A 21,426-nucleotide genomic window follows, 5' to 3' on the forward strand; every position below is an offset into this window, starting at 1 on the left:
TTTTAGATTTCTATTCCATTCTCAGTTCTACTTTTGCTATCTGTGTGGCCTTGTATAAGTCATTTCTTTTCTCTGGGTTTCAGTCTCATTCTCTGTAGAAAACGAGGGTTTGAGGGCCAGCTAGGTAGCACAGTGGAAAGAACATGCCCTAGGTTCAAATCTAGCATTACAGATTTCCTAGCTGTGTCACCCTGGGTAAGTCACTTAATCTTGTGTGCCAAATCCTTGCATTTCTGTCTTAGAGTTGTTACTAAGATAGAAGTTAAGGATTAAAAAAAAAAAGGTATTTGGACTATATGATCTCCAAGGCCCTTTCTTTCAGTCATTCATAAAATCCTTTTGCTGTTGTAAACTTTTAACTTAATTTGTAGGTATAATTAAATCTTTAATCTTTCTGATGGTAGGCAGTATCTCTTTTGAAATGGATCAAGATGACTTTAGTTCTGCTAGTCATAGAACACAGTTTACCTTCTTATTGTTCAGAAGCCCCAGGATATGAAATAAATGTGTTCTACTAAATACATGTAGTTGTCCAAATACTTAGACACTTTGATGGCATTCATTCTAAACTTTAAAATTTGCTTTTGCATTCTTTTTTATAGATAATTTCTAAGATATCTGAAACTGATATTGTTCCATTTAAAGGCAGCTAAAGGATGGATAGAGCATTGGCTAGAAAGAGCTCAGAAGACCTGAGCTCAAATGCAGTCTCAGATGATACTTAATAGTTGTGTGACTCTGGGGAAATTACTTCACTTCTGTTGGCTCAGTTTCCTTCTCTTTAAAATGAGGATAATAATATCTACCTTTCAGGGTTGTTTTGAGGATTGCTTAGCACAGTGCCTGGCACATAGTAAGCCCTATATAAATGTTAACTATTATTATTCTGAAGATTTTTCATACTGTTTATCAAATCATCCCCTGCTCATAAATAAGAGGTTGATGATTAGGAAATTTGCTAATTAGAGTCATACCTTTTTTTTTTCTTTTTTGGTTACCTCTATTGTTTAAACTGAGGTTTCCTTAATTTATTAATTCATTAGTGCATGTCATTAAGGAAAAATATATTTGAATTTCTACCACTTGATGTCAGTTGCATGGGTCTGATGATCTCCTGTCCCTAGAGATCCTTAGTAAAGATTTTCACAGATTGTCAGTTCTCTGTAAGACTCAATATGTTAGTTATGCTAACTCAATAGAACAAACAAAATAAGATCCCAATTAATGAATTTTCTAATAGCTTTTCCATTATTTGGACATTAACCTGACTGTCTGTTTTGGTCCTAACAGATAGACCCATTAGTGTGTCATTTGCTTTGGTATTTAAGTGAAAATGTGCTGAAGTCTTCCCAGCTCCTAATCTTTTTGCTCATTCTTCAGTCCTTAATGAGTCTTGTTGGGCTGGTCCACTCTGGAAAAATGACTGGTTAAGACTCTGCCAGCCTTTAGTTATTTTCATTTATTTTATAATTGAAACCTCATTTTTTTTATTTGGGAAATCTAACACTCTTTTCCTTGACTTCAAGGCTATTCCCTCCCCTGAACTATCTCTCGACTTAAAACTTTATTTCCACCTGCCTCCTGGATTTTTTTACTCTAGAGAAATTCTCCTACAAAGCAAAATCAAATACAATCATCTCCAGCTCAGTTTCCTCCTATTAAAAAAAATCCTAATGCAATGCATTTTTTTCCTATTTGTATTTATTTATGTCTTGAATCCTGCTGTAGAGGTAGGAAATGGGAAAAGTTCATTAGATCTAAGGATTATAGATTCAGAGCCAGAAAAGACCTCAGAGACTATCTATTTCTCCCCTCATTTTACAGATGAAGGGCATGAGTTCCTTCATAACAGATTTTTTTTTTTTTCAGGCTGAGTGGCTCAGTTGATAGAGTGCTAAGCTTTAGAGTCAGAAGATCAGAGTTCAAATATGGTTCAGACTTCTTAGCTATGTGACTCTTGGGGAGTCACTTCACCTCTATCTCCCTCAGTTTCTCAATTGTAAAAAAAATAATAATGGCACCTTTCTCCTAGGGTTGTAGTGAAGATAAAAAGAGAAAATATGTGTCTGGCATATGATAGGCACTTAAAAATGCCCTTTTCCTTTCCTCTTGTATCTTAAACCAGTATCTTCTTCAAGCCAGGGTTCCAGGCCCAGGGAAGTTGGGGAGGGAAGCAATAGGAGAAGGGAAAATAAAATGAAAGAGTAGATTTACAATTATGGAAATCTGGGGAAAGGGACCAAGGGAAGATCATAATATAATAGGTACAGTAAACATTTATTAAATACCTTTTGTATACAGCATACTGTGCTAAGAGCTGGGGGTAAATACAAAGTTTATATGACATGGTCCCTACCTTCAATGAGCATATAGTCTTGGGATATAAGACACAAACGCAGATCACTATAACATATAATATCATATGAGAAATGTTGACTCCCAAGCTACAGTGCTGTGTCAGATCTGGTGGGCAGGCAGTCATGACCATAGGAGCTTTTTGGAAATCAGTATGATATAGGGAAGGAGATATGTATTTGGAACTAGAAGACTGAATTCAATTCCTAGCCATGTTAATATCTATCTGGGCTTAGCCAAGTTGTTCAACATCTGTGAAATGGGAGGCTCCCTTCCTTCCAATTCTAGGGCTTTAACTACCCAGAATTTGATATGCAAAGATAAGGAGGGAGGACATTCTAAGTACAGTAAATGGTGTTATTAAAGGACCATAGCTATGAGAACAGTTCAGTGAGGTTAGAAAGTAGAGTATCTAGCAGTGATTCCCAAAGTGGGTGCTACCGCCCCCTGGTGGGAGCTGCAGCGATGGCCACAGGTGCATTTATCTTTCCTACTAATTGCTATTAAAATTAAAAAAAATTAATTTCCAGGGGACTAAGTAATATTTTTTCTGGAAAGGGGTTGGTAGACCAAAAAAGTTTGGGAATCACTGATCTAGAGGGTAGTAATATGAGACGATTCTGGAAAGGCAAGGTGACACCAGATTATAGAAGGCTTTCAATGGACAGGTAGAGGAATTTGGGAAACATTGAGAGTTTTAAGCAGACTCGTATGATTAGATCTATATATAAGAAAGATTACTTTGTGGGTGATATGATGGATTAGAGGATAAAGAGGGTAGAGATAGGAAGATTTATGAGGAGGTTATTTCAATAGTCCAGGCCGGGGGAAGTGAAAGTCTATAATGAGATGGTGACAGTAGGAATGGAGAAGTGTGGTCAGATGCCAGGAATATTTTAGAGGTAGAATTTATAGGACTTGGAACTGAATAAATATGAAATATGAGTCAAATATAATCTTATGGTTATGACTGTGGGAAACGGAAAGAGAATTGGCTATTGGTCAAGGGAGACATATCATGAATTGGCATTGGGTTCCTGGTGCTGAACTACATATAAAAAGTCAAGTCAGGGCAGCTAAGTGATGCAGTATGTAGAGAGACAGGCCTGGAGACAGGACATCCTAGGTTCAAATATGGCCTTAGACATTTCCTAGCAAGTCATTTAACCTCATTTGTCTAGCTCTTATTACTCTTCTGCCTTGGAACCAATACTTAGTATCAATCCTAAGACCAAAAGTTAGGGTTTAAAAAAAAGCATAGCTTGTTAAATTTTGCCTGAGCATGTTCATAAGGCTGAAAAGTAGATTAAAAGAGAGAGAAGAAGGAACAGCTTGGGTTGGGAGAAGATAATATCTAGTACCAATACAGATTGGGAAAGCTAGGTGGCACAGTGGCTAGAGTACTTGACTTAGAGTCAGGATGACTCTTCTTCCCTGAATTCAAATTTGGTCTCAGATACTAGCTGTGTGTTACAGGGCAAGTCACTTAACCCCATTTGCCTCAGTTTCCTCATCTATCAAATGGGCTGGAGAAGGAAATAGCAAACCATTTCAGTATCTTTGCCAAGAAAATCCAAAATGGGGTCATGAAGAGTTGGACTAAAATGGTTGAAACACAACAAAACCAATCCAGACTGTGCAGTAGGATCTTGTTTTATGTGAACACAACATATACAAATTCAGATGTATGCAATAGGCAATTTAAAAAAAAGATAGATAAATACATAAAATTAAAAATCTTAAGTGCTAAATCCAAGCCATTTCCCTAAGCAACATAAAGTCTTGCAGAACTTTGCCCAATTACACTTATTCCCACCCTGAGAAGGGCTCATGCCAGTCATTACATTATTTTGTGCCAAACATTAGCTCCCACATCAGTTTTTATGCATGGTTCTCACTTGTAAAAAGTCCTTTCTGCATCAGAGCAATGCTTTTCTTTGTTTCATTAATGCTATTTAGATATTAATAATGGCTCCAAAGTATAAGAGTAATGATGCTAGTCACTCTCATAAGCCTAAGAAAACTCATAAAGTACCTAGATATGTTTGTAAAAGAAATACTTATTAAATAAAGGGGTTTGCTATTAGGAAAAATTCTCAACTTATGCAAAGGGTCTTAGAAGATATTGGTCTCATAAAAAAAAAAAAGGGCCTACTTTAGACAGGGAATCAGGGATCTTGATATTTGGATAGAACTTCATTTAATTTTGAGATCTGTTGGTTACTTTTTGTCATTACTTCCAAAGTTTCAAGGTTATTTTTCCTTTCTGTTCTGAGACAATACAGCCATAGCAATGACCGTTAAACTAAAGCAGCTTTCACTGTCATGATAAACTAGCTGAGAATCAGTCTTGTGCTGTTATTTATCCAATTTATCCAATCTGACAATGAATAAAGGAGTCAGAAGGAAGACAGGTAGACCAGCATACTGTTGAAACTGTAAATAGATTTAATAACTCTGGAATTATTCCAGAAAAATCACAAAACTGGCAATACCCTTTAATCCAATGACCCCACTGTGGGGTATATACTCCAAGAAGCTCAAAGAGAGAAAGGAAAGTCCAATAAATATATACCAAAATACCTCTAGTAACAGTTTTTTGGTTATGACCAAAAATGAAAAACAAAATGGGTACCACTTGATTATACAGTTGCTGAACAAATTGTGCTTATGTAAATATAATGGAATATTTAAAAATAACAAAATACAATGGATATGAATGCCAGTTAAGACTGGATTTAATCTTCCAAACTACATGTATACTAGCAAGTTGAATCCCTCAGAGTCCTAGGGGAAATGTACATCCCTGGGGGGGAAGTGTAATTTTATTAATACTATTAGATTGAGTCCCCATCTGGTGTATCCCCATTTTGTTACCAGTGATTAGTGCCACATTATTATTTGACCTGTTGGTATGGCTTTAATATAATCAATTAATATCAATTACTTTTATGAAGTGATTTTTATTGAGAATGTAAAGTAAGAACAGAAGTAGAAACATATCCAGGACTAGGGACACATTTGCTCCACACATATGAACAATACCATCTTAGTTACTGGGAAGAATGGGCTCAACCTCAAAGTGAATGCTATAAACCCTCCTCCTACCACCTTGTTCAATACTGTGTATGGCAGAGCCAAAGATGAGTCACTCTTTTGTTTGCATGACATGGCATCCATCCATTGCTGGGCTGAGTCAAGCAGGATGCTCCTCAGGATTGGCTTCACCATAGGCTTGGACTTTTGAAGCTCCAACCTTTTGAAGCTCAAGGGTTGCAGTCCAGAAGTAGTCTTCAATGCTCCTTCACTTAAAATCAAAAAAGAATAAAGACAACAGGGGCAGAAAATTTGGGACCAGAAAATTTGTTCATATGCCTCATACTGGTCCAGTTTGGGAGATGAGAACCCAAGACTTCTTTTACCACTCAGAACTTAATAGAATTTCTTCCTTTTGTTGCCACCAGTCAAAAGAGATTTGGACTATTTTTGCAGTTTGTATACACATTTAGTTCTAGCTCAGCAGCCAATTAAAAAGATTTTCTTCAAAATGCAGTAAATGGACAGGAAATAGCAACAGAATCTGTGTTTATGCTTTGAAGTGGATCCTCCATTATAAGTGCCCCAAAATAGGCTCCTTAAACAACTATATGAGCTTGTAATAGGCAAAGCCAATTACTGGACCTTTCTTGGACAGTCTTGTTATTTGAAGTATTCAGAAAAAATAGAGGAAGACTTGTATGAACTGCCACAGAGGAAAAAAAAAAGCACTGGAAAAATAGTACCCATGATGACTACAATCTTGTAAATGAAAACAGCTATAAAAGGTAGCTGAATTCAGATTAAATACCAGACCAAAAGTGGTCCTGGAAAACTTTTGTACAAATTGTCAGATATGACTTTTTTCTTTTTTTCTTTGTAATAAAGGAGAGTTCTGTGTTGGAGATATAGAATATTTATTAGGAAATGACTGACGTAAAAAAGACATCAATAAAATTTTCATTTATTTATTTGTTTATTTATTTATGGCAAAAAAGGAAACCAGAGAACATTCTTTCTCCTGCTTCTGATTTGCTAATTCTTTCTAGTGCAGTTTAGGACATACCTAGTAGAGATAATTGCATGCATAACTGTATGAGAGTTATTACCTTAGGCAATTTTGATGGAAAGTGACTGGCAGTGGATTGAATGAGACAGGACAGTCCTCCTTGAGTCGCTGTCTTGAGAGGCTGAGACTCATGCACAAACTTTAAACAAGCATGGGGAAATCATAGTTGGCCAGGAACTCGTGCCTTGGGGAACAGAATTCACTTTTAATTATATTCCTACCTTAATCAGCTGTCAAAACTTGGGCAGGGAGTCACAGTTACAACAGAGGTCTCATTAACTCAATTCTCTCTTGAGGAGGCTTCTTTTGCTCAGGCAGAGCCCGTAGTACAATCCAGGGGGTGGCCAGAGGCAGGGGGGATGAAAGATATAGAAGGACTTTCACTTTCCAGTACCTTCCTCAAGTGGTCTTTGCTCCTCTTACTTTGGTACTAAATTTAAAGCCAATTTCTGGGCTGGAAGGGATTGGCTATTTAGGGGCAGCCACTTGGGAAGGTCAATTTAGTGGGGGCTGAACTGTGACTGGTTTTAGGAAACCTGAATTTTTTTCCCCCGTTTAATCACAGTCTCTCTGGAAGATTTTAGTATGGAGGCAAAGTGGGTGTGTGGTCTATATATAGTACCTAATTTCCCATTTGTAAAGAAGGATGAATAATCTCTGCCTCTAGGGGTTATAAACGGACACATTCATTGAATTAGTGGTAGAATGCAAAATGCCCTAGCCTTACCTTAAAGGACTTTTCCTGGTTCTAATTCTTTCTCTTTAATGAAGTCCTGTTGTGGGTTTTGAGACTTGCAACCCCATTTTTGTCAGGAAATCAACATTTAACCAGAGACTTTCCATTCCCTGCCTCATTTTCCTCAGTAAGAACAAAAGGCTGGCCATTGATATCTAGAGATGTTGCTAGAGTATCACAATAATTTTGTTATACATTCCTTAAGTCCTGGTTCAGCTGACATAAAGTTCTCCAGATCTTCTCCCAGGCATCTGGTTTATGAACATTAGTTTAAATAAATATAATCAATGCTTGCTTTGGCAGCACATAAACTAAATAAATATCATCAAAATACTCAGGATATATTTTCTGTAAAGTTAGTTCTTTAGCCTCTCTCCCCCATTAGGATAGGAGAGTGGACTCTTCTTGGCTGGCCTTTTTTGATATGATTTGCATGATTTCAAGGTTAGTGCTAGAAGGCTTGCTCCAAAATATCTTCTTCACTTTCCTGCCTCTGGGTCTGAATTGCCCATCATCTCTTTGGTTAAGATTTGAAATGTAAATTCTCTGGAAATTCTGATGCCATCTGGGCCAGAAAAGTTAGAAGGAAAAACATTGAGAAAAGTAGAAATGGACTTCACTTTTTAGGTGTTTAAAAAAAAACAAATCCAAAGACAATTTGTTAATTCAAGAAGATAAAATGTAAAATATACAATTATAGTTTGCTGTAAAATGAGATTTAGTATATTACATTTAAAAGTATAATTTATTCAGATGAGATGAATTTATTCATTGAATTTACACTTAAAATATTTTAAATTTTTTGTAAAAATTCAGGTAAAAGTCATGAAACTTCAGGAATATTGCATTTCATAATTTTTAACAACCTCCTCAATCTGATCATATGTAAATGTGAGTTCTTCAAGGCCCTCCACAAAATATGGCCCCAACCTAACTTTCCTGTTTATACCCTAGCCAAGTTGACCTACTTGCTGGTCTTTGAGCACATGCTTCTTCATTTATCTGGACCCAAATAACCTTTGCTCAGAGTTCTTGTATTTGAAATATTTTCTCCTTTGCGTTTTTGCCTTTTGAAATCTAACCTATCTCAAGTGACTTCTCTTTCTTGAAATAAGTTAACATTTATATAATACTATATAATTTGAAGCCTTTCTTGATGTCCACAAACTTGGGATTTCTCCTCTCTGGGAACCCCTATGGAACTGAATTTAGACTCTTCTCTTCTAGAACTTATAATCATTTATATAATTGTCTTCTTCTCAACTGGATTGTAAGCTCTTTGAGGGCAGAAATTGGTTTATTTATTGTTATATTCTCTATAGCACCAATGACTGTGCTTTGCTTTACTTAACAACGACCAGATCTTTCCAGGAATGTTGTGTTCAGTTTGGAGACATTCCAATGTAACAAAATGTCATTTTTATGTACTTTTGGTTCTGAGTATAAACAATAATAATTTTTAGAAAAGGAGCTAAGAGAAAAAGGCCTTTGTTCTCCTCCCCAAGTTCTTTTTTTTACGTGGAATTCTATCTAGTCAGTCTCATTTCCTGAGCTGTCACCACCAATAGTTTTAAGCCTTCAGATGATTCGTTTTAATACTTTTCTTGGCCTTGGAACTGGACTTGCCCATATTAAGAAAATTTTCTTTGCCTTATCTTGTGTTAATTTTACTTTATTTTTTGACTTAGTGTATTTCCAAACATAGACCAACTTATTTCACATTCTGCATGTGATTGAGAAACCAGAAGCAGGTGAGAAAAGAGAGGAATCAGAGAATGTTTTGCAGATTTTACCCCTTGTAGTACCGAAGAGGCATGCTAGACAACATTTTAGGTTGCATTCTTATACCAACTGAAGTAATTATTGCATAACTCATAAAGCTAATTTATTTATTATCCCAAATTAAGTGCCTATGGTGTTCAAAGAACTTTAGAGAGGTTGTGGAGGAGGAGACTAAATAAGTATAAATGTAACAAAGGCTAAGAAATATAACTAAAACATGATCTCTCCAAGCTTGGCCTAAAGATAACTAATGGCATGGCTGTTGTGTTTGGTTTTGCTGGCCAGTTTTTTTCCACTTTTCTTTTTTTTTAATCTCTTATAAGGAATATATTCAGAAAAGTGAAGTTGTTGTAAAAAAAATTATCAAGAGAAATGAGAAAGATTATAAGTTAAATTTTTAAAAGCCCTACAAAATGCAGTTCCAATTTTTAATCATTAAGACTTTCTAGGCTGCATCTGGCAGTAAAAAAAGGAGGGCATCAAGAGGGAAGAGCTCTTGCTCTTTTTGTTATCTTCCACAATGACTTATTACCCAGAGGACTTGAAAGATCAGCATTTAATAAGACGTTTTGGTGTAGTGGCTGGAAGTATTTAGAGTTAATAGATCTACTTTTTTAAAATTTTAAGGCAAGATCACATACCAAAGTTCTCCTGACTCTAGGCCTGATGCTCTATCCACTGTGCCATTTAGCTGCTCCAATAGATCTATTTTTGAGTCCTGCCTCCAGCACTTATTAGCTATGTGACTGACCCTGGGCAAGTCATTTAACTTCTCATAACTTTGTTTTCCCCATTTATAAAAAAAAACAACCATAATTATCATACAACCTGACTCATAGGGTCATTGTAAGGATAGTGCCTCATAGAACTTAAAAGTGAGTTATTTGTTGACATTCAATTTAATTGGACAAACATTTATTAGGCTGTGGAGAGTGCTGGGAATACACAGGCAGAAGAGGAATAAACATCTCCTACCTTCAAGAAATTTCTACTTCTACCTAAGAGTTTATATTCTATGAACCAAATTGAATCAGCTTCTAAGTGTGCTGCTTTTATTTTGTAATTTTCAGTGCCTGGCATTTATACAGTCATTTAAGGTTTGCACTTAGATCAAACACAGTAGCAGTTCTCTGATAGGTGATTTTTTTTTTTAAACTTTTTCCTACCTAGATTCCATTCTACCTCTATCTCCATACCAAGCCCCTTTGAAGACATTTCTATTTCCTTGCCCCTTCCAACTCCCCTTTATATGTTGTCTTTTCTGTTCTGTTGTTTCAGTTCTGTTGTTTCAGTTGTGTCAGACTCTTTATGATCTTATTTGGGGAATTTCTTAGCAGAGATACTGGTTTGCCATATCCTTTTCCAGCTCATTGCTCAGTTTAGGAAACTGAGACAACTAGGATTAAGTGACTTGCCCAGGGTCACAAATCTAGTAAGTGGCTGAGACATCAGGAAGATGTCTATTTACTTCACTACTTACCTGTCTATGGACTGCCTTGCTTACTCTTATTTGTAGCTCCAGTTTTTAACAGGGTACTTAGCATATATTAAACTCCTAATCAGTTCTGTATCTATTTACACATCATCTTTTGAATTTGGGAAACAAGAATTTTGCAAAAGTCTCAGGTTGGCTGACATTATAGTATTTTTCTTTTTTTTTTTTTTTGACACAGTTCTTCACTTTTTTTTTTTTCACATTTTCTTCACGTTTGTAAGTAGGGATGTTTCTCTAGAGACCAACAGGAATCCTATTAATACATTTGAGAGTTGTACATGTATTTGAGAGCTTTAGAGCATAGGATCTGATAGGGCAGACAGTCTTGTGTCAAAATCACAGATATTGCATGCTTCTAGGAGAGTAAAAGGCAGATATAAGCACATGAATGTTTACCATACACGTCAGATAGTTTTTAAAATTGCAATTTCATATTGCTTAGTTTAAAAAAAAAACAACCAAACAAAAAATACTTTGTAACTTAAAGGAAAAATATCTAGATTAATCTTTTCCTGTATTTTTGTGTTTTCCCTTTGACTTCACAACTCTAGGTAAGATATTACCGCCTTTAGCAATTCTTTTTAAACATGAAACTATCACTGAGAGAAAATTTGTTGAACCATGATCAGTCATTAGTAACACCTCATTGTGAATTGGTTTATGTCTGTCATCTCATAATGTTTGTTATATCCTGAGGAACAGGCAGATTTTTTTTAAACTCTTACCTTCTGTCTTAGTACCAATTATTGGTTCCAAGGCAAAAGAGTGATAAGGGCGAGGCAATTGGGATTAAGTGACTTGCCCAGGGTTACAAAACTAGGAAATGTCTGAGACCATATTTGAACCCAGGATCTTTTATCTTTAGGCCTGACTCTAGCCAATGAGCCATCTATTTGTCTGTCCTGGGACAGGCAAATTTTGATAGGGGTGGGTTCACAGAGAAAGCCTTCCTATGCATTGGTGTAATAGTTTCTTTTACTGCCTTTTTGGTGAACTTCACATTATTTATTTATTACTAATTACATGTAATAAATTTCTGTACAAGTTTTCCCGAGTTATATGATCAAACTTATCTCCCTCCCTCCCTTCCCTTCCCTACCCTGGTGCTGGCAGGCAATTCAATCTGGGTTATACACGTATTATCCTTCAAAACATATTTCCATATTGTTCATTTGTGAGTAATCTTATAAAACCAAAACTCTAAAACATAAACCCTAATAAACAAGTGAAAAATTGTATGCTTTCATCTGTATCTAATTCTAACAGTTCTTTCTCTGGAGATGGAGAACATTCTTTGCCATAAATCCCTCAGAATTGTCCTGGGTCATTGTATTGCTGAGAGTAGCTAAGTCTATCACAGTTGATCATTCCACAATATTGTGGTTACTATGTACAATGTTGTCCTGGTTCTGCTTATTTCACTTTGCATCAGTCCATGAAGGTTTTTCCAGCTCTTTTTGAAATCATCATGTTCATCATTCCATATCCTTTCCTCCCTTTTGCTGTAGAAAAGACTCAAAATTCTGCTTATTTTTTGTAAGTACTTATTTTTAAAAATATGCCAGTGAACTCACTATTAACTGTTAGAGTGGATGCATAATGGGAAAGTGTGCACAGTTATCCTTGGTTCTCATTTTGTGAACCAATGATATACAGGGGATCTTGGGAGGGAGGATCACTACATTGTGTTACAAATACATAATGGACACAATGACCTGAGGTCTCTTCTAGCTGTAAATTCTCTGGAATCCTATAGGCCAATTAATAGTCCACCAGAATAGAATCAGGGGCATTCAGGGGAAAAACCATTTGATCTGAAGTTAGATGTGCTTTCCAGCTTCAGTTCTGCCACTAATCTCTCCACTTTGTAGAGTTAAATTTTGGGCAAGTCAATTAATTCTTCTGGCCCTCAGTATCTTCTTCTTTAAAATGAGAATGTCAGTCTAGATGACTTCTAAGGTCTCTTACCATTCTAAATTCATAATCTTATGAACATCTATAGCATCATTAAAGTGGACAACTTTGCTTTATTTGTAATTATTAACTCTGACTACAAAGAAAAATCAGCTCTTACTCCTTATACATAAAGATCCAGTTTATTGGTTTGAGCAATTACCTTTCTAAGATTTCATTCTATATACTTGCTCCCTGCAAACAGAAGCATCTCTTTCACGCTCTTCTTCTCCAGGTGTTTCAGTCATAGCAATTACCATAGACCCACAAGAGAGAATGGAGTTCCCAGTGGTAGAAGTGGAGGATATGTTGGAATGATTGGTCCTCATTCAGCTGGGAAAAGAGCCGCTTCCAGAAGTCCAGCAAGACTTTGGCTGTAGGGGACATGTTCCCTTGATGACTATTTATTTCATTACAGAGGATCCCTCCACCTTTTATTAGGTCAGCTAGCTCCTCCAAAAGAAGTATGCATTTGTATGTCTGCTCCCTTTCAACCTGGTCTTGGGTTTCCTGGGGAGACAGACAGCAGGATGGGATATCTTTGGGCCACTGGGAGCACTTCATCCTTCTGGTGCTGCTTACTTGGCTGTTATTTCCCTCAGGAACCATATAATGGGACTGGGCATGGCAAGGGCAACCTGATGTTTTAGGATTAACAGTCTATAAAAAAACAAATGCCAAAATGAAAATAAAAACCAAAGAAAACTAATGCCATATATTCACAATGACAAAAAGACTAAACACAGTATAGGAAGAAAGACACCAGGAATAATAATGACTCCTGTGTGTTATTTTAAAAGTCCAACATGAGTTGGAATGCAGATTAAAGCATGCGATTTTTCACTTAAGTTTATTAGGGTTTTTGGTTTTATATGATTATTCCCTTACAAAAATGAACAACATGGAAACATGTTTTTTAAGGAAATATGTTTTGCATGATAATACATATATAACCCAGATTGAATTGCTTGCCAGCCCCGGGATGGGGGAGGAGGAAGACAATTTGGAACATAAAACTTCAGGCAACTTTGGGGAAGTTTGTTAGTACATGTAATTGTTAAAAAAAGTCTATAAATAAGTCCAACATGATAATGGGATCTATTAAAAAATTAGTGGGTATACAAAAATATTTGTAGCAGCTCTTTTTGTAGTGGCAAATGGAAATGGAGGGGATATTCATCGACTGGGGAATGGCTGAACAAATTGTGGTACATGTTGATGATGGAATACTATGGTGCTATAAGGAATGATAAACAAGATGATTTCAGAAAAAGCTGAAAAAATCTTTGTGAACTGATAACAGGGTGAAATAAGCAGAACCTGAACTTTGTACACAGCAACAGCAATATTGTAAGCTGATAAATTGAAAATTTGACCGCTGTCAGCAATGCAACAATCTGGGACAATCTTGAAAGATGGGGAATGCTATCTATCTTTAGAGGAAGAATTGTTGTGAATTGGACGGATGTGATCAAAGCATGCTATCTTTCACATCAGTGTATTTATGGTTTTATTTAGGGGTTTTGATTTTGTATGAATGTACTTATACAACAAAGACCAATATGGAAGTATGTTTTGTGTGATAACAAAAATAAAATTTAAAAAAAATAAGAAAAAACAGTGGGAACTGAGGAATAATTCTTCAGCTTTGGTAAACACTATTAATATCTTTCTTAGAGGATTATGTCCAGTTGGCATTATATGGCCAATGAAAAATTAAGGAAATATTGAGAAAATTTTAAAAGCCCAGGTACAATTCATCAAGATAATAAAATGCTGGAAAACAGGGCCTATGAGGAAAGATGAATGAAAGAGGATGTAGAAGACAAGGCTAAGGAAGACTTCTGGATTCTGAAAGTTAGAAGTTATTCATCTTTCCTATTTGGATAGAACCAGAGTATGTGGCATTCAACTGGGACAGGAAGGACTTAAGTCAGCCAGTCAACAAACATTTAGTCACAAGACAGCTGGCAAAACTTTCTGTCACTAAGAATTGTTAAGCAGTGAAACAAATGATTGAGGCAAAGTTGTGAAGACTTCTTCCTTGGAGGTCTTGAATAAAAGGAGAGAGATTATAACAAGAATAGCTTAAATACCCACCTTGCCAGTAAGCTCTGTGTGAATTGAAACAGATAATTTCAGTTCCCTGGATCTATTTCCTCACATAAAAAACTAGAAGATTGAGATAGATGGTCTCCAAAGTCCTTCTAGCGATAATATTCTACATGTATTAATACATGTAATGATCTACAATATAGGAAGCTCTGTGCAACAAAGGTGTTTCCCTTCAGCATCCCCTTGTGAATCCCTTTATGTAAAATTGTAAGGGAGTCTATATGAGTAGGTATTCATGTCTATACATTTATGACTGCAAGTTTGCTTGTGTTGATGGGAGGGTATATAGAGAGAGTGAATGCTCTGCTACTTTAGCCTGGGTGTTCCTGTCTGACACACTTATACTCACCTTGCTCCCTTTAAATCTAGAGACAAAACTCCCTTTTCCTTTGTTTTTTGCTTTCTCCTTTCTCTCTTCCTCCTCCTTTCCCTTCTTGTGCTTCCATAAATCTAGGAATTGGCTGGGTACTTTCTCTCTGCTGACCAAGTTTCCCATCCTCGATCCCTTAAAGTAACAACTTTAGCTCTTTTGCTTTCTTGATTTCCCAGCTAAGGGGTCTTTCATGTAGAGGAGTCACTATGACTTCATTATAGCCATGGATAATAAAGGCCAATAAGCTTGTCCCTTCCCTTCCCCCCTTCCCCCACAAAAGTACTGGAATTTTAAACTGGTTCTCTTAGTGAATCTTAGTGAAGGAGAGGAATAACTCAAAAAGGATTGGAAATATCAAGTGGGGAGAGGTTAGTTTGCCATGGTTTAGGATGCTAGGATTTAGAACAAGAAGGAATGTTAAAGGCAATCTAGGTCAACTTCTCTATTTTATAGTGAAGAACATTCAAGGTCACACAGGTAGTAACCCAAATAATATTTGAACCCAAGTTCTTTTGACTCCAATTCTATTTCTCTTTTCACTATTTCATTCTTCTTTGAAGGAATGTGTCCTCTTGACTTGGCTTTCTTTCTACTCATGGCTCTGACCAAAACCTTCCCCAACCACTCTACACACTCTTGGCCTTTCATTCTATAGATGGATAGATAGGAATCTCTTCTGTAAGTACTTTAAAGAAGATTATATAACCTCCTTCAGTTGTTCACTTCACATTTTAACATCTATTGATTTTAGCAAATTCTTTCTTATACCCAAGTTGCTCAGAATCGAGTTGTATTACCATCTTTTTGTCCTTTGTGGACTCTTACAGCAAACTAGAGTCTGTCCCAAGTTGTACATATTTTCTGAACTTATAGGATAATAGATTTATAGAGAGAAGAGACATTAGTGGCTATTGAATTTCTTTAACTACCTCATTATACAAATGAGGAAACTGAGATAAGAGTCATTAATAAGAATCAAAGGCAGTATTCAAACTCAAATCTTCTTGACTCCCAAGTCCAGCTTTGTATCTTCTATACTTCTCTAATTTTCTTAACATTCCATTTTCCATCTCTGTATATCTTTATAGGCCCCATCTCTCATGCTTGCAATGCATAGTTTATTAGAATCTTTGTTGTTACCGGTTTAGATTAAGTTCAACTTCTTCCATGAAGTCCCTGAGCTCTGCAGTTGTTAGTGAGATTCTTCTTTCATGAATTACCTTATATTCACTGATTGGTGCAAATGCTTCCCAAGTAAAATCTTTAAAAGCTAGGACTATTTTGTTTCCATCTTTGTATACCTACCACTTAGCAGAATGCCTTGCACATAGTAGCTACTTGATAAATGTTTGTAGAAATGAATGAAATAAGATTGTGTCTTTTTTGGAGATAAAGGAAAACCAGACACTAGCAAAGAAATACCTCTATTTCTAATATAGCATTTGGGTTCTTCTTGTTTTGTTCTCTCTGAACTCAAGTGAAGATAACTATTTAATACATGGCCAGTACTCGGTTATCCTTCATTTTTCCCTTCTCAATCCATCAACAAGCATATATATTCAGTGCCTGTTATGTGCCAGCTACTCTGCTAGATGACATAGCTACAAATACAAAGAATCAAATAATTCCTACATTCTTGGAGTTTATATTTTAATGGAAGAGACAAGTGCATATGTAAGTATGTACAGAGTAAACATAAATAAGTCCAAAATCATTAAATAAAGCGTAGTTTGGGAAGGAGAGCACTTGTAGTTGTGGGGGTGGGGATATCAGGAAAGACTATATAAAAGGCTAATTTGGCTACACCAATGATTGTTCATAGTTATGTCCACAGTGAGACTGGGAAGATAACTTGAGACCAGGTTGTGATAAAAAAGCTAAACAGAGGAGTTTTCGAGTAGGGGAATGTTACAGTAAGATTTGTGTTTATAGAAAATTATTTTGGTAGCAATATGGAGGACAGTCAAGATTTGAATGATACTTTGAAGAAGGAAACCCAGTTAGGAAGCTGTTGTAATAATTTAAATGAGAGGTGATGTTGGCCTGAACTAAGGTGATGGCTGGGTGAAAAGAGAGAAGAGATCAGATTCAAGAGATGTCACAGAGGTAGAAGTGACAATCTGACAATTGATTGGATGTATAAAGTGAGGGAGAGCTTAATTGAATGTAAAGGTAAAATTTACAAGCCTGAGAGACCTGAAGAATTCCATTAGTAGAAATTGAGAAGTTTGGAAGAGGTGTGAGTTTGAGGGGTAAGATTGGACATATGGAATTTGAAATATCTTGGAGGCATCTAGTATGAAATCTACACTAGACATTTGGTGATGTGTGAAGATAAGGAATTAGATGAGGATAGATATTTAAAATTTAGGAGTTATATGCATAGAGATGGTAATTGAACCCTATGGAATTGATGAAGTCACCAGAAGAGAAAATGTACAGAGAGAATAGAGGAAAGCCCAATAGAGTGCATTGAGGAATACTTACAGTAAGGGAGAGAGTAGTTATACTAGGGATGAGCCATGAAGACAACTGAGGGAATCCATTAGGGATGAATAAAAGAATTTCCCTATTGTAATGAGGGCTCAGCTGAAGTTGAATAACATGTATGTATCTAGTCAGCATGTATAACTACCTCCAGCTCCATTCAGTGGCATGTGAATAGGAAAAATAGAGAAGGATGATTAAAACAATCCATAGTTGAAATTTGGCAAAGGATGATTAGCATTAGGACAAGAGGTTGAGGGATTCCAGAGAAACTTCAAAAAAAAAAAATCTATACCTGGGCCCAATATCTTGGAGTGAAATGTCTGGTGGGCAAAAAAAAGGAGGAATTCAAAGTCCCTTCAGTCAACATACTAATGGTTGAAATTTTCCAGAAGTAGTGTTCCTTAATTTTAAAATAATTTATTAATTGATTGGTCAAGTGATTCTCTTGATAATCAAAAAGATTCCAACTCCTTTTTTCCAGAGCACCGAAATACAACTTTGAGAGCTCATTTATTCAGCCTCTCCTTTGAACATCCTAAGACATCTCACATTAGCTATTTAATTAGCTATTTAAGCTAATTAGGAGGAGGTTCATCAGACTTTCAGTCCTTCCCCACACTAAGGGGTGAAGGTTTGTAATATGTACAGGAAAAGAATCATTGTAAGACCCTCCTGTCAGTCAGATTTTGTGAAAGGAGCACATTCCTGAGGGCAAAGAATGTAAAAAACTATAGACTGGATGGTGCTTGAGGTCTAAGATCATGACTCAGTATCTTTCTAATATACAGAGATTAGTGTCTTTCTATTCTTGGGGCCATGATAAGAATAGTTAATACAACATAAGAAAAATAAATTCTTACAATAGGTTTAGGAGAGATGAAGCACAGGGAGAGATGGAATGATAGGTTGTTGTCCCAGGAATAGTAGTTTTTGATCAAAGAAATGGGATATTTGTGGGTAATGGTGAGATCTAGGATGTGACTATGCTTATGGGTTGTTTAAGTGGGATGAAGGAATAAATCATGGTATTTAAGGAGACTGAAGAAATGAGAGGTCAAGCAGCATGAAAGAACATCAATATGGATTCTGTAGTTCCCTAGTATAAGGAAAAGGAATTGGAGATGAGAGAAAGATGGTGAAACAGATGTCTGACTGCTTAAGAAAGGAAGGGGAATGCGCTAATAGGTTGTTATATACAATAGCATGGTCTTAATCAGGCAGAACATTTTAATTTATTGAACTTTAAAGGAGGAGAGCTTACTAAATCATGGTGGTAAAAGTAGTTTAAAAGTGATAGTGGGGATCAAGAAATATTTTTATTCTTCTTCCAGGGTAAGTGTGTTCAGGGATATGAGTAAAAGTACAAGGGGGCAGCTGGGTAGCTCAGTGGATTGAGAGCCAGGCCTAGAGACAGGAGGTCCTAGGTTCAAATCTGGCCTCAGACACTTCCCAGCTGTGTGACTCTGGGCAAGTCACTTGACCCCCATTGCTTACCCTTACCAATCTTCCACCTATAAGTCAATACACAGAAGTTAAGGGTTTAAAATTAAAAAAAAAAAAAAAAAAAAAAGTACAGCCAGTGCTAGAGCTAGATATATAGGGGAAACCAGGTCTCAGTGACTGATAGTTGACAAAAGGAAGAGCCTGAGAGTGAAGGGGAATTTATTCATTTTGGACCAGGAGTTCCAAAAGGCTCAATGGAAGGGCCGGGGCAGGGTTGGAATGGGACATATAGAGGTGAAAAGGATGGGGATGAGAAAAAGAGAAGTAGAGCTTATATGATACAGGGATTGGTTGAGAAACAGGTTGGGAAGAGATTATTAGTCACAGGGATAGTGAGTCAGTGGCAGATGAATAATAAGGTCCACAGTTTTGAAGGGTTTTGTTGCTGGACAAGGACTTAGGGTGTAGGACCACTTGCCTGCTGGCCTGTATCTAGATTGCTTTGGGGTATTTTTCTTCTGGTATGGCTGAGGAAGATGAATGGTTTTGCTACTAGGTTTCCTCTAGCAGAAGGTAATTACTGAACTAGGTCTTCTCAGGGCCAAATAATTAATTATTTTAACTTTTTTTTTATGGATCATTTTATAGACCTCCATTTCTCTGTCTTTTTTTTTTCTTTTGGATTCCTTTTCATTCTTCCACATTTAAAAAAAATGACTGATTGATTTAGAATATTTTTCCATGGTTCCATGAGTCATGTTTTCTTCCTCTTTCTTCCCCTCCCCCCTCCCAAAGCTGACAAGCAATTCCACTGGTTATACATGTATTATTGCTCAAAATCTATTTCCATATTATTCATATTTGTAATAGAGTGATCTTTTAAACCCAAAACTCCCGATCATATACCCATAGAACTATGTTTCACATCTTCTTGAAGAGGTAGAAGCCAGAAATCCATTCTTCCTTAGCTTCAGTAGATATTTGGCCAAGGATGTTAGCTTCCTCCTCCTGGTCCATCTGTGTCCCATCTTGTTCAAAGACAGGCTGCTATGTGAGCCTGTGGGATATGATGAAGACATATCTTCACAAGTGTCTTGTAGAGTTGGAGGTAAACATACAGAGCAGCCTGGGTGGGCAGTCTTCCTTGAAGCCAACATACATAGCTGTTCTGTAGCCCAAGGGGTGTCCACCATCAAATAAACACAGTTGTCTTTCATGTGGAAAATGTTGGCATAAACTGGGAACTATTTACAGCTGAATCTCATTCAGAATTGTGAGGAAATGGGATAGAGTTAGCCCTAAATATTTTGTAGGCATGATCACTGTGGGGAAGAACTCTAATAGGAGATGTATCTTTTTGTATAGGCTCAAAACTTGTTTGTTTGGACATCTGGTATCTTAAACACTTGCCTGACCTTTGATCATAATTTCCTGTTTTATCCTTTGGGTCTTATAATACCGCATTGCTGACCTGTACTTTTGGATCTTGGATATACCTCCTGCCTCTCTCCAACTACTACTTGTGAATTACTTTGTTAGCTATTCTGACAACAGAATCAATTGCCTTGAATGATCCATGCCTTATTTCTGGTTCATGATTTGGCTGAAATGTTATTGCTACAGATTTTTTTTACCCAGAGAAAGCTGACCTACAGGTTTTGACATTACCATCTGTGCTGCTATGCATACACCTAGGCTAAGACCTCTGTTTGGTCCTGCCCTTTGATTTATCTCTAAACAGGGTCAGAGGGGACCGGACAAGGAAGGTCCAATTGAAATGCAGAAACAGTAGTTTCTTAGAGTTGTCTCAGTTGCACAAATTGTTCAGATTGAACACTTCACATTTAAGGTAATATGCTGGGGGGTAAGCTGGGGGGCAGCTGGGTAGCTCAATGGACTGAGAGCTAGGCTTAGGGATGAGAGGTCATAGGTTCAAAACTGACTTCAGATACTTCCCTAGCTGTGTGACCCCAGCTGGGCAAATCACTTAACCCCCATTGTGTAGTCATACCACTCTTCTGCTATAGAACCAATATAGAGCATTGATTTTAAGATGGAAGATAAGGGTTAAAAAAAAAGAGAGAGAATGTGATGAGACATAAGCTTAGATAGGTAGTATAAGAGCTTTGAGAGGTCAAGGAGCCTTGGACCTGATAAAATAGGTAATGATGAGCCATTGTAGGGGTCAGTTTTTTGGAAATTCAAATTGAACCTACAAAACCTTTTATGTAAATTAAAATAGAACCTATAATAATTTTAGATTTCTATAAATTCCATTCTTTTAGAAGGAAGACTGATTTTAAACTGCTGGGCCCTGAATAATAGGTGGAACCTATATTTGAGGAACCTGACATTGCTTTCATTTCATAATTTGAGGTTTTGTAAAGAAAATTTCTAAAGTTGATTTATTTATTCCTCAAAAAATTAGCCTGCTGTTTTGGGATGGTGCCACCAATTAGTGATGCTACCTCAGTCAAAAGGTTTAAAAGGTAAGGTACTAAAGGTTTGGAGAAGGGCAAATAAATTGATTTTCAAAAATCAGAAAATTGGGGAACTTGACTCTGAATCTGGGCAAAATT

This window comes from Gracilinanus agilis, chromosome 2 (assembly GCF_016433145.1).
Source record: "Gracilinanus agilis isolate LMUSP501 chromosome 2, AgileGrace, whole genome shotgun sequence".
NCBI classification, from domain to species: domain Eukaryota; kingdom Metazoa; phylum Chordata; class Mammalia; order Didelphimorphia; family Didelphidae; genus Gracilinanus; species Gracilinanus agilis.